Raw genomic sequence first — 14,806 nt, 5'->3', positions numbered from 1 at the left:
TTGCCTTGACAAACTCCTTCAGCCAACCAGTGTAACAAAACCTTTGTCAATCCAGTTGGTAGAACGGTGAAAATGTTTTTTCCTCCAGGAAACTGTGCATACTCTTGTTCTTGATTAATTGTTATTATTTAGTCTATTTCTGCAATACTGCATTTATAGCTGTGTTTATTCGACGAACATTAACATTACTGCTCATTGCCTCAGGAGAATGTTTTGCCAGGCCTGTATTTCATGTTCATGTATCAACTACGGAAACCCATCAGGGCCTACCTTTCACTCAGGGGCAGAACAGCAGTCAGAACACAGTCCCTGATTGGCCCAGTCGAAACATAATCAGAGAATAATTGTTCCAGATAGGGGGAATACCAGACTGAGCTGTGGAGAGAAACTGAATGTGAGCTCGTGAGTTCAGGATGGTCTCACGAGGCTAGAAATGTGGAGCTTAGGGTTAGTTAGGTAGACTAGCTTGCCTTTCTTTCTTTGTTTTGTTCAGTTCAATTGTTTGGCATACCTCCGCCACCTGTTAATTTAGCTTGAAAACACTAACTTTATTGCAACGTTACCCCTTGTGTCGCCTCCCTTATCTGCTCCAGCGCACTCAAGGCCCCATTTTATGGTTGTGGTTACCACTGTGTACTGCCCAGTATCCCCTAGACCTAGCAGGGCTGTGAAAATATACTATATATGGTAGTTTATTTATCCCAGAGGGTTGAAAAGGGGTAATGATTCAGGGTGCCAAAAATGTGTGTATGTGTGCGTGCATGCGGGCGTGGCGGGAGGGGGGGGGGGGTGGGGGGCTAACAGCTGATCTGTAGTGGTGGGACGTTTGGATCTTTTTATTGTCTCAAATCTTTGAATCCCGTTCAATGAAACGCACAACTTTTTCTGTGATCTAGTGCGGCACTGTAGCTTTCCTGAGAACAATGAGAATGACTTTCTCCTATCCTGAAAAGGGTCTGTTTGCTTTATTGGGCAAAATAAATTCAATGTATTACTCTGTAATTTCCCCTCAGGGACCAAGTTAGGTACAGTAGGCTACTACATACCCACTGTACCAACATATCAATAAAGTGGATTATAGTATAATTTGTCTTATAAACTAAGCAAAGACACTCCCAAACATGGCCAGCCATTCACCGCCATTCATATTAGTCAGTTTATGTCACACTGTGCCTCTGTCATGCGGCGTCCCACAGAGTCCTGTCCTCGGACCAGTGTTGTTCTCTCTATATATGATCCCTCTTGGTCAGATTATTAGCCAATTCAAAGGCATTCTCATCATTTTTATGTGGATGATATCCAATTGTATTTTTTATTTTAAACCTCAGAGCAACAAGCTGTCTATATTAATGAATGCTTGGACACCATCAAAAGCTGGATGGCTGACAACTTCCTGCAGTTAAATGCAAGTCAGAAGCGCCCATAATTGTTCCCGAACACTTTATCCAAAACATCAGCGTATTGGGCTGTTAAGCGGTTGTGTTCAACCTATTGTTATTTTACCTCAATTTAAGCAACAGTTTGTTCTAAAACAACAATGGTAGAGGTTAGTGTAGATGCTGTTATAGCATCAGTTATATCTGAACTGGAGAGTATTTCTTCATTGAAAAAAAATCAAATTCTCTCCGGAAACGATGGCTGTTCTTCCGACTGGCTTTGGTAAGAATTAGATTTACCCGTGATATACAGTGATTGACAGATGGTTCATCCAATCACCTGTAAAGTAGTTTTGAAAGTGCCTGCCATCTTCCAAACAGTTTCCAATGAAGCTTTCCCAGATGGTTGAGTGAAACAAACCACCTGGTGCATGCCAGGATAGCTTTTCAAGCCATTGCACCAATCTGTGGCGTTCCATTACTTCCTATCAAACTTTTTTTAAAAGCATCTGAAAGTTTTTATTACTTAACCTGTGGTTTGATGTGCCATTTGTTTTTATTCTCTCTTATTGGTTTTTGTCTATAATCTGTTTCATATCCTGTTTTCTTTGCTAGGTTGTTCCTCTGTACTGTTTTTGTCTGTTCCTTTGTACCTTTTTTATCTTTTGCAGCTGTTATTTATATTTCTTAGGCACTGTGCTGCCCATTTTTATTGCTTGCTTTTTCTTTCAATACAGAAAGGTGCTGTACGAATACATTTTACTTAATGCCTTGGGTTTATCCTGCTTAGCCTTTTATTTGAGTCTCAGACAAAGAGGACTCAGGATTTTATTTGAAAACCGGTCAAGATCACAACCTCGGGAATATCACTCAATTTCCTGTGCATCGTCTAATTTTTTTTTTTTTTAATATTTATTATATAACATCATTACTGTGATTGGATGTAAAACGTCCCGCTTCAAATGTAACCGACAACTTGTCACTTATTTCTATGGTTTGCATGTTCAACATTGTATTGTATAGTACAGGAAGTGTGTCATGCAATGTGAGACTCACGCTGGTCTGGATGTGAGACTCACGCTGGTCTGGATGTGAGACTCACGCTGGTCTGGATGTGAGACTCACGCTGGTCTGGATGTGAGACTCACGCTGGTCTGGATGTGAGACTCACGCTGGTCTGGATGTGAGACTCACGCTGGTTTGGATGTGAGACTCACGCTGGTCTGGATGTGAGACTCACGCTGGTCTGGATGTGAGACTCACGCTGGTCTGGATGTGAGACTCACGCTGGTCTGGATGTGAGACTCACGCTGGTCTGGATGTGAGACTCACGCTGGTCTGGATGTGAGACTCACGCTGGTCCGGATGTGAGACTCACGCTGGTCTGGATGTGAGACTCACGCTGGTCTGGATGTGAGACTCACGCTGGTCTGGATGTGAGACTCACGCTGGTCTGGATGTGAGACTCACGCTGGTCTGGATGTGAGACTCACGCTGGTCTGGTCCTGGTCTGGTCTTGGTCTCTCCTACCTTGGTCTTGGTCTTGACTCGTTCTCAATCCCTCAAGTCCATCTCGGTACACATGGTCTTGGTCATGACTTGGTCTCGCTTTAAGTGGTCCTGCCTACTACACTGAGAATGATAAAATGGTACATTATATATATGATACATAGAGCCGTCTGTGGCCAGAAGAGGGGCATGCTGGGAAAGCACGCCATTGGTTGTTTTTGCTGTGCGTCTGTGGCACAACCGCTGAGTCGATTTCCTATGACAGCATCTAAATAGCTCAATGTAGGCTTTATTGTGTTACATTATGCCAATTGTTTGGATTGTTTTCATAAAAGTTTTTATTGTTTTCATTTAAATAATTCCTTTGCTTAAGATTGTTTTTTATTGAACTGCATGATATCACACCATTTAACGCCATTTAACTGCATGATATTACGCCATTTAACTGCATGATATTACGCCATTTAACTGCATGATATTACGCCATTTAACTGCATGATATTATGCCAATAGTCTTCTATTCTCCTCTAAATGTTGTCAGGGCTTGCTCCTCTCTCCCCCTTGGTTGGCCTTGTGAAAATAAGCTATGTCATGTTAAGTCAATGGGGGGCCAATATAAGCCAGGAGGCTTTTGACTTGCCAAATAAAATAAAAAACAAAATAAAAAAAAGAGTTATTACCCAATTAGATGAGGCTACATCCACTAAACTGTGAACTAAACCTGAACTGAACTAAACTAAACTGCGATTGGTCTAGATGCCTCAAAAAAGGCTGTGGTAACCTTTTTAAAATTTTGGCTTCTCCTAAATCAAATCGTCCAGAAGCCAGCTTTCCAGTTTTATTTCCGATCACATCTTGTCATGATTAAGAGTCCTTTTATTTCTATAGTACCGCGCTCAGGTTCAGGAGGACAAGGACAGAGCTTTCTGAGGTCATTTACAACCTTGACCAGAACTGTCTCTGTGCTATGATGGTGTGAAGAGAGGGACATCGCTCCCGAGTCCTGCTCGGTTGAGATGATATTGAAATATCTTCAACACCTGATGGATTATGGAGACTGTTTAGCAGCATCCACTATCAAAGTGTATGCATGCGCTATTTCCTTGTGTCATGAGGGCTTCGCCAAAACTACGTTTTTTGGGCCTCCCCTGACTAAACGTTTTCTGACTGGCGTGCGCCGTCTTCGTCCAGTGCATAAAGCTACAGCGCCGCCTTGGGATTTGTTCTTTGTTCTGAACGCACTATTATTGAATCTGTCCTGTTACACCGCTCCTGATGGGACGCAGTCTCCTGCCAGAGGGGCGTGATTCAAAGAGACCGTGACCAAAATCGCTGTTGCGATCCCTGCTGTGATTCCCAGACAGTGTTGCAGCCGGCTCTAAGGGGCCCACTAGAATATTTTTTCAGGGGCCCCAGAATTCCTGCAAACGCCACAAAAAGAAATGGGAGGGATCCTGGAGCTGCTCAGGCAGCTTGGCTCATTACAGCCAGTGATGCTGAGCTCAACAGAGTCAGCAGTCTGTTTAAGTCTGTGGCTCACTCTGCCTCACTCTGCTGTCTGAGAGGTCAACATGCTATGTCACGTTAATTACTAACATTTACATGAGTAATAAATAGAGCACCATCTGTTCCCCTCTACACACAATTTGCAAGACACGCACACATACACTCATACGTATGCAGACACGCACAAACACACACACACACACACTCACACAAAAACACACAAACACACGCACATTCAAACAAACACACTCAAACACACACTGACACATACACACCTATGCATGCATGCAAACGCACACACACACACACACACACACACACGCACGCACGCACACACACACACACACACACACACACACACACACACACACACACACACTCACACTGAGGGCCAGCTGTGCATAGCCTGTCTTACTTGGAGAGCCAGGTCTGTCTATGGCGGCTCGATATCAAAGCTATACTCACTGAATCTGTACATGTTGGCCCAGTCCCAATGTCCACTCTTACGCGCTCACAGACTTACGCTAAGTGCGTGAGGGCTTAGGGCTGTCCCATTCCCATTTTCAAATCGTCAAGTGCATGAGAGCTCTCTGGCAGACATTTTGAGCCCTCTATGCCCCCTTTCCGTAAGTCTGCACTTCTGCAGACTTTGCCTAAGGGAATTACCCACAGTTCATATCGTTGTGACACGTGAAGAACGGCCAATAAACAAGCAAGGACAGATCAACCAACCCTTAATTGCATTTAATGTTCATGTTACAAAACAACATATGTTTTCATATTTTCAGCTGGACTTGCTTGTCTGCTCAAGTAGCCTTATAATTATTTTGATTTGATTGATGAAAACCCCCTCCCACTGCCAAACAGCACTGCTTAAATAAGTCTACTAATAAGTTTACTAATCAATTAGTAAACCAATCATTCTAGGCTATACCATCCCTGCAGGTAAAACCCCTGCCTCTCCTAACCACAGGTAAGTGATACAGTTATTAATTCCTAACCTGCTCACTTAACACAATTCACATACTGTAGCTAACCATAGTGTAATATACATCTGGCACCATTCAACAAATCACAATCAATATACAGTGAATAACTTACACCCCCCCCCGCCCCCCCTCCTCAAACTTGGTCTCACCCCAATGACATCACTAGTGATGTCACAGAGTCTATAAATATAGGAAGTATTTGGGTGCTTCCTCAAAAAAAAAAAAAAATTGGGGTGCTTCCTCCTATTGTCTCTGGGCCATGTGATAAGTATGGTGAGTAAGAAAGAATAATAAATGGTTGAATTGGTAAGCAATGTGGCACAAGAACTAACAGTACATTGGGGACAAGTGGTGTGCTCTCACCCACTTTGTCACATCCTTATAATTAGTTTTGATCTAATGGTGTTTCTGTCCTCTGTGGAGTCTCTCTCCCTTTCTCTCTCTCTCTCTCTCTCTCTCTCTCTCTCTCTCTCTCTCTCGCCCTCTCTCTCTCCCTCTCTCTCTCTCTCTCTCTCTCTCACACTCTCTCTCTCTTTCTCTCTCTCTCTCTCAGGCACATTAAACAGTACCCGTGTGTGACTCACACAGGGGTCCTCGAGTGTAAACATCACTCTGATTTCTCTGCTCCAAGAAACACAAGGAGAGCTGCAGGGAGCTCTTCTTGATATATAGTCTGACAGGCTCGGCTGTAGATGTTTCTCTCTCTAGGAACAGAGCAGACTCCCTGTTTCATCTGGTGCCAGAGCTCTACTGCCTCTCTCCCAGGACGCTGAGCGTGGCTGCTTGGAAAGTAAGGATATTAATGGTAATAATGGTAATTTTTTAATTATAAAATTTGAAATTTCAGAAAAAAATCTTTTTTTTTTTTTTTTTGCATAAAACACACATACTCATCTCAGAGAATAATCACTGGGATCTGCTACATTTTGGAAACATTACTCCCCACCTCTCCCCCTCATTTACTCAAATATCTCATCTCATCTCATTACATTACAGTCATTTAGGAGATGCTTTTATCCATAATTGCATTTAATGTACAGTAGGTAAAGTGTACTACTAGGGTACTTGCCAGAACTCACATCTGCATTTCCTTTCTAAGCAAGTCACTAAGAGTATAATATAGTGTTAAAGTCAAAGACCCTATTTACACCTGGTATTAAAATGCGTTTTAGGTTATCAGATTGCAATGTGATAGTGCTAAATCACATGAAAGTACATGTGTAAATGCACCCAAAACGTTCTGAAGACGGATTGTTGTTAAAGATCTGTCTTGGAAAAAGTATTATGACCAGTTTCTATTAATTGCTTATGTGTGGTTCGTCTGAATCCTCAGAAAAGAGGTTTATAGCATGGAGAGAGGACCAACTGGAGGATTGAGGAGTGGAGAGTTGCATGTGCAGAGAACCAAAAACAAACAGCTAATACCCAGTTAAAACTTTTACAGTATATTACTCCAGTTAAACTGAACAAATTCAACAGCAACGTTCCAGATTATTGTACTAAATGTGAGCAGTCTAGAGGGACTCATTGGCATTGGTGGAAATGTGAAAAGATTCTGGGAAGGAGATATGAAAATGTTCTGGGAAGAGGTGAGACTCATTATAGAAAAGATCTTAGTCATAAAACTGACTTTGGAGCCTAAGTTATTCATTTTGGGCATGTATCCGAATGGGCATGGTATACAGAAGAGTGAGAAGTCTTCTTAGCTTTATGTTTGTTACAAGCCAAACGACTAATAGCTCTTTCATGGAAGAACATAAATAGACCACTAATAAGTCAGTGGCTTAGGGAAATGTCTCGTACCCTATCGTTGGAGAAAGTCACCTATATACTAAAACTAAACAGGAAATATTCTAAAAGATATGGTGCCTGTTCATACATTTTATTGAACATGGAGACTTGGGGAATATTCTAGCTGAGCCAGAAGAAGAGAAGGGGTGTGAGATAATTCATTCAGGAACATACATATCAGAGGTAGATTAACCATTTATTGCCACAAATGGAATACAGTTAGGTTTGGCGCTGATGGCTTCACTCTAAATGGTAATGGACTGCACTTATATAGCGCTTTTCCACCTTAACGGCACTCAAAGCACTTTACAATGGCCTCTCATTCACCCATTCACACACACATTCACACACCAATGGCGGTAGCTGCCATGCAAGGTGCTAACCTGCTCATTGGGAGCAATTTGGGGTTAGGTGTCTTGCTCAAGGACACTTCGACATGTGAACAGTCGGAGCTGGGATTTGAACCAATGACCCTTTGATCATTGAATGACCCGCTCTACCAACTGAGCTACAGCTGCCCCATACCTCACTGGATTAACCAAGCTGCAAGCCAAGCTAAAACAGGGAACGAGCTACGAACCCCCCACAGGGCCGAACAAAAAAATAAATAAATCAAGCCAGAGCTTACAGTACAACCCTGGTACACGCACGTACAGTACCTAGGGAGGGCAAAAGATACATAGCAAACAGAGCAATGAACATGCAGAGATGCAGACACGCAGAGATGCGGGAAGGACACCAGATGTAGCCACCAGGCTCATTTCCATCTGTTGTCCCTTGGCAGGTTGATGGTGTGTGTGTGCGTGTGTGTGTGTGTGTGCGTGCGTGTGTGTGTGTGTGTAATACAGTCCAGACCAGCCAAACAGAGGTCACAGTAATATTATTCTCTTGATAGGAGTTTCAAACTGTTCTCCTTATCAGAACGTGGGTCTGTGGTGTTTCCATCGGCGATCCAGCCGTCTCTTCCCAGTCTCAACAGGACAGGGAGCCTCAGCCGAGGCCTTGAGTCCTGAACATCTGGTCGGGAACGTGAAAAAAGAACCACGCGACGTGAGACCTTTTAGAGGCCGCAGAAAGAACGCGTTACAGATGTGGTCCATGATTGACACCCCCATTAAATAGTCTATCTATGCCAGGGCTGTGTGTGGGCGGGGCTGAGGGGAATTGCCCCAGTGGGGGTTCAGTTTACAAGCCTCCTCATTCCACTAAGAAACAGGGGTCATAAAGAACCGGCGGAGCCCTGGAGGAGGACAGAAAACGCCTCTTTTATTTCATCCCTCCATTCTGGGGGGACAGGGAGGAGGGTATGGCCATGCTGAGCTCTCATGGTGTGTGAGGCTGATTGATGCTGGGAGCGTGTGTGTGGTGTGTCGGTGTGTGTGTGTGTGCGTGTGTGTGTGTGTGTATAAGAGTTTACCCTAAAACATGGGGGCATTCAGCCTTGTGATTGATGGGCTTTGGTAACAGTTTGGCCTTTAATGGGAACCAGCCGCATCCTGGATGTGCTAGTACACTTTATCCCCAGAGCCCCCTTCTGTCTCAGCCTGAGGGGTTATCTCTGTGCATAGGACAGTGTCAGCTCCATAGGACATAGTGTCAGCTCCATAGGGCACAGTAGCCATGTTTCCATCCACACGTTTTATGCGAATTAAGTTATATCGATTTAAAAATGTCTTATGGAAACCGTAAAATTCGATTAAAAGTCATGAAAATCGACAAAAAGTTTGTACTGTCGATCTCGTCGGATTCTCTCTTGTTCGATAAAAGGCTTTTGTGATAAATGCTTTATCCGATTTAAAGCTCTTGATGGGAACGCACGTTCACCGGCTTTATTCGCATTCATATCTTTAGCGATCTTCACATAATTCGATTGACAAGTGGATGGAAACATGGCTAGTGTCAGCTCCATAGGACACAGTGTCATCTCCATAGGACACAGTGTCAGCTCTATAGGACACAGTGTCAGCTGCATAGGACACAGTGTCAGCTCCATAGGACATAGTGTCAGCTCCATAGGACACAGTGTCAGCTCCATAGGACACAGTGTCAGCTACATAGAGCACAGTGTCAGCTCCATAGGACATAGAGTCAGCTCCATAGGACACAGTGTCAGCTCCATAGGGCACAGTGTCAGCTCCATAGGACACAGTGTCAGCTCCATAGGACACAGTGTCAGCTCTATAGGACATAGTGTCAGCTCCATAGGACACAGTGTCAGCTCCATAGGACACAGTAGCCATGTTTCCATCCACACGTTTTATGCAAATTAAGTTATATCGATTTAAAAATGCCTTATGGAAACCGTAAAATTTGATTAAAAGTCATGAAAATCGACAAAAAGTTTGTACTGTCGATCTCGTCGGATTCTCTCTTGTTCGATAAAAGGCTTTTGTGATAAATGCTTTATCCGATTTAAAGCTCTTGATGGGAACACACGTTCACCGGCTTTATTCGCATTCATATCTTTAGCGATTTTCACATAATTCGATTGACAAGTGGATGGAAACATGGCTAGTGTCAGCTCCATAGGACACAGTGTCAGCTCCATAGGACACAGTGTCAGCTCCATAGGACACAGTGTCAGCTCCATAGGACACAGTGTCAGCTCCATAGGACATAGTGTCAGCTCCATAGGGGCTGGCTAGTACTGCCAGGAAGTGAAATCAGAACTCAGATGTGCACAGACATAAATTACACACACACACACACACACACACATACACTGTATTCAAACAGATACATGTACCTGCAGATACTGTACTGTACACACACACGTACGTATGCACATACCCACACAGATGTTAAAAAAACAGACAGACATCTACACATGTGCTAACACACACACACACACACACACACACACAGATATTCAAATATACACACACGCGCGGGAAATGTACTGTGTAATGTAACTGTGATGCTGAATGCCATATCTGTATCTGTGTTATGTCACATGTGCTGCCTGTGAGAGACATGCCTTCCTACGGGTTTAACACAAAGAGAGGGTTCATAGAGGAGCACAGTATGTACTCACACACACACACACACACACACACACACACACACACACCATCAACCTACCAAGGAACAACAGAGGAAAATTAGCCTGGTGGCTAAATCTGGCGTGTTTACATTTGATTCTTAAAGTTTATTAATATGCACTGTCCCTATTTAAATAAATAAATCCACAAAAAAATCTCAGGTCCGTGTTACAACAATCTTCGTCTGCAGTTTTGCTGTGATGAAAAAGATTGGTTGTATTGATTCCACCAGTTGGTGTGTGCGCAGTGTAACTGTGCTTTTAATGGAGCAACATTATCGTGGTTATTAATACAACATACTGTAATATCAAGTATGTTTTGTCATCTTTTTATAGACCTCTCAAGTGATGTTGTCATTTTGTAGGCCAATATTAGCATCTGCAACTTCCATAGTTATAAAAATAGAAAGCCTATGACTAAAATGAATGAGCTTTTTGGAAAGGCTTAACCCTAATTCCTAAGCCTCCCCCTTACTAAATCATGGAGATGGAGTAACTGTTCAGCTCAGATTTAGCCACAGTAGCACTGCAGTGAAAGAGATTTGAAACAAGCAGCAGAACTTGGTGGTGACATCAAAAGAAATGCCAAACCACACCACTTAACACTGAGAGAGAGAGAGAGAGAGAGAGAGAGAGAGAGAGAGAGAGAGAGAGAGGTAAAGAGAGTGTTATAGGTGATCAAAAACTCCAGAATCGCTGTTCCGTACCAGCCCCTGCTTGGCTGTTCCGTACCGCCCCCTGCTTGGCTGTTCCGTACCACCCCCTGTTTGGCTGTTCCGTACCACCCCCTGCTTGGCTGTTCCGTACCACCCCCTGCTTAGCTGTTCCGTACCACCCCCTGTTTGGCTTTTCCGTACCACCTCCTGCTTGGCTGTTCCGTACCACCCCCTGCTTGGCTGTTCCATACCACCCCCTGCTTGGCTGTTCCGTACCACCCCCTGTTTGGCTGTTCCGTACCACCCCCTGCTTGGCTGTTCCGTACCACCCCCTGCTTAGCTGTTCCGTACCACCCCCTGTTTGGCTGTTCCGTACCACCCCCTGTTTTGCTGTTCCATACCACCCCCTGTTTGGCTGTTCCGTACCACCCCCTGCTTGGCTGTTCCATACCACCCCCTGCTTGGCTGTTCCGTACCACCCCCTGCTTGGCTGTTCCATACCACCCCCTGCTTGGCTGTTCCGTACCACCCCCTGCTTAGCTGTTCCGTATTTTATTTTAGCTATTTAACCACCGCTAGTGGTTAGGCGTGATCTCTACATGTCACAAGTTCTTTAATGTTGTGATTGTGACTGTTCAGTACAGTGCAAGTCTCTCTCTGTCTAACCTGAACCCACAATACTATATCTATCTTCCCTACCCTGACATTTGACGCAGCACAGGGGGCACTGATAGCTGGTACTGTACATGGTACATGTCAAACAAACATGGTTTTAAACTAACATTACATGTACAGCAAAATCAATATTTTCTTGGTTATGCGTTTCTTGAAATAATACACACACACACACACACACACACTCTCTCTCACACACACACACACACACACACACACACACACACACACACACACTCTCTCTCTGTCTCTCTTTCTCAGTGTTAAGTGGTGTGGTTTGTGGTTTAAACATTACTTCAGACCAACGTTTACGGAGCGTGGGGTTTTACAGTTCAAACTGACACATCTGAACCGATGCTAGCAACACGTGGCAGCCTGTTCATCCCAGCCAGAGGATGGGGGGGGGGGGGGGCGGGGGTAGAAAGACTAAAGCTCCCAGCTGGGATCTCTTGGATTAAAGGCTGTGGGAATGATCAAACCCCAGTCTTCCACAGACAAACCCCCCTTTCACCCCCTGACCCGCCTCGTGAAGGACCTCTATAAAACACACGCACACTCACGCACGCACGCGCTGATATCTTCATGCTTTTGAGCTGCATAATGTCCACCCTGTGTCACGTTTCATGCTATGAGAGTGTTGTTCCCGTGGCACTCGGCTAACAGATGGGCAGACCGCCATCCATCATTGTCTGGTTAGTGTGACGGAAATCTGGAGCGCATAGGTCTACAGATGACATCATGGTGACATACTTGGACTCGCCCTGTCAGACAGACGCTAGAGGTGTGGGGGTCCAGGAAAGGTACTGGGTCTCAGAGGGTCCAGGAAAGGTACTGGGTCTCAGAGGGTCCAGGAAAGGTACTGGGTCTCAGAGGGTCCAGGGAGGTGCTGGGGGGCTAAGATGCTCTCTGCTCACACTAGAGAACCTTAGCATCCCAGTTTTATACATTCATAGAATATTATATATTCATAGAATAATATATACTATCATCTACAGTAGAATCAGGAAACCATTAAGCACAGGATGTAAACTAAATTAAAAACTCTAGGGTCTGCATGGTCAACTTTACCACCATTTTCTATTCCAGGAAGTCTCAAACCCGGCACCATGGAAAAGCTTAAGCCATATCTTATCTTTGCTCTTAGCAAATAGATAGGATATCTTTTCCAATAGTAAATTCCCTTGGAATGAGATGTTGAAAGTGTGTCAAAATTCCCAGATCCCCCCAGCTAACAGACAGACTTGACTCTTCTCTTTGATGTGGAGACTGTTCTCTATCTTACAGGTGGGATCCTCGCAAGGTCCAATCTTGGCAGTCGCAGAGATACAGAGGTTAAATCCGACCAATCACAGAGATACAGAGCTTAAATCCAGACCAATCACAGAGATACAGAGCTTAAATCCAGACCAATCACAGAGATACAGAACTTAAATCCAGACCAATCACAGAGATTCAGATTCAGACTCAGATTGAAGCTAACGGTGGTGCCACATCGCCCCCTGCAGTACACATCTGAAAATGTATCATTAAATCTCCTGTGTGTGTGTGTGTGTGTGCGTGTGTGTGTTTGTGTGTGTGTGAATGAATTGTGTGTGTGAATCTTGTTTTTTTGTTCACAAAAAAACACGATTCAAGGACTTCAGCCTCCTATCACCAATACTTCCTTACAGAGTGCCATCTGAAGATTAGATTGGATTCTAGAGAGGTCACTCGAATGAAAGACAGTCTCTATTTGTCCTGCTGCAGTCATGGTGGGTTAACTGACGTTCACTTCCACTCTGTGATCTGCAGAGAGCAGCCACCTTCACCCACAGATTCAACACAGGCACCTGTTACCATCAGCCTGCCGTCTCTACACTTTTGTAGTTTTAAAACCATCATCAAAGTCTGTTTATTTTCTGTCTGAGCAACACATAGTTAAAGGCTATGCGCTGAGGAAACACATGTCCCACACACACACAAAAAAACACGATAACAGGCCGGGGGAAGTGAGAGCCTGGAGGACTTCCTGTTACTGATGCCGAAAATGTAAAAATAAGAAAAAGTGCAAAACAGAAAGGGAGAAAATACAAATACTATTTGTAGAAATAACTCAGAAGAGTGTGTATGAAGTCATATCCTGTGGTCTGGTGGTCTATGCTGCAACCCTCACTTCCTCCCTCCCCCCCCCCCCTCCTTGCTTGGTACAGGATGTTCTGAGCAACACACCAGCTCCCCCCGGGGTTACGTAGGGACACCAGCTTCTCCCAGGGTTACATAGGGACACCAGCTTCTCCCAGGGTTCTGCTGGGATACCAGCTCCTCCTGGGGGTGTCTGCTGGGATACCACCTCCTCCTGGGGGGGGCTGCTGGGATACCAGCTCCTCCTGGGGTTACGTAGGGACACCAGCTTCTCCCAGGGTTCTGTTGGGATACCAGCTCCTCCTGGGGGAGTCTGCTGGGATACCAGCTCCTCCTGGGGGTGTCTGCTGGGATACCAGCTCCTCCTGGGGGTGTCTGCTGGGATACCAGCTCCTCCTGGGGGTGTCTGCTGGGATACCAGCTCCTCCTGGGGGTGTCTGCTGGGATACCAGCATCTCCCAGAGCTCTGTTGAGACACCTGCTAATCCCAAGGTTCTTTTGAGATACCAGCTCTGCCAGGGGGTTGTTGGGTAATGATTTCAGTTCTCAATGAGTAGTTCCTGATGGGGACTAATATAGTAGTTACTGATGAACCAATGATAAGGTAATGCATTGTTACTTATGGGGACTAATATAGTAGTTACTGATTAACTCTGATTAGTTAATGAGTAGTTACTTATGGGGACTTCTATATTAGTTACTGATTAGCTCTGATTAGTTAATGAGTAGTTACTGATGGGGACTTCTATATTAGTTACTGATTAGTTAATGAGTAGTTACTGATGAGGACTACTATGATGGGTATCTAGAGAACAGACTGGGGACTACTATAGAAGTTACAGATGAACCAATGATTAGGTAATGAGTAGTTACTCAATATCTGATTAGGGGACTACCTAACCATTAACTACTTCTGGACACTGCTGAAATTGTATATGAATAACATACTGAACATAATGAAATTGATCTGATTGCATGTACAGTACAATCGACTAACCAGCAGTTTATAAAAGGATGTGGGCCAACACATGCTTGAACCCACAACTGTTCTCAAAGAAGGAGGCCATCACCACCAAGATTTAAGCAGTTACACTGCAAAAGGAAATTAAAATCTTTATTGATCATTCAGCATTTTAAACCCCA

This window comes from Borostomias antarcticus, assembly GCF_949987555.1.
Source record: "Borostomias antarcticus genome assembly, chromosome: 26".
Lineage (NCBI taxonomy): Eukaryota > Metazoa > Chordata > Actinopteri > Stomiiformes > Stomiidae > Borostomias > Borostomias antarcticus.
Note: the sequence above shows the minus strand (reverse complement) of the source record.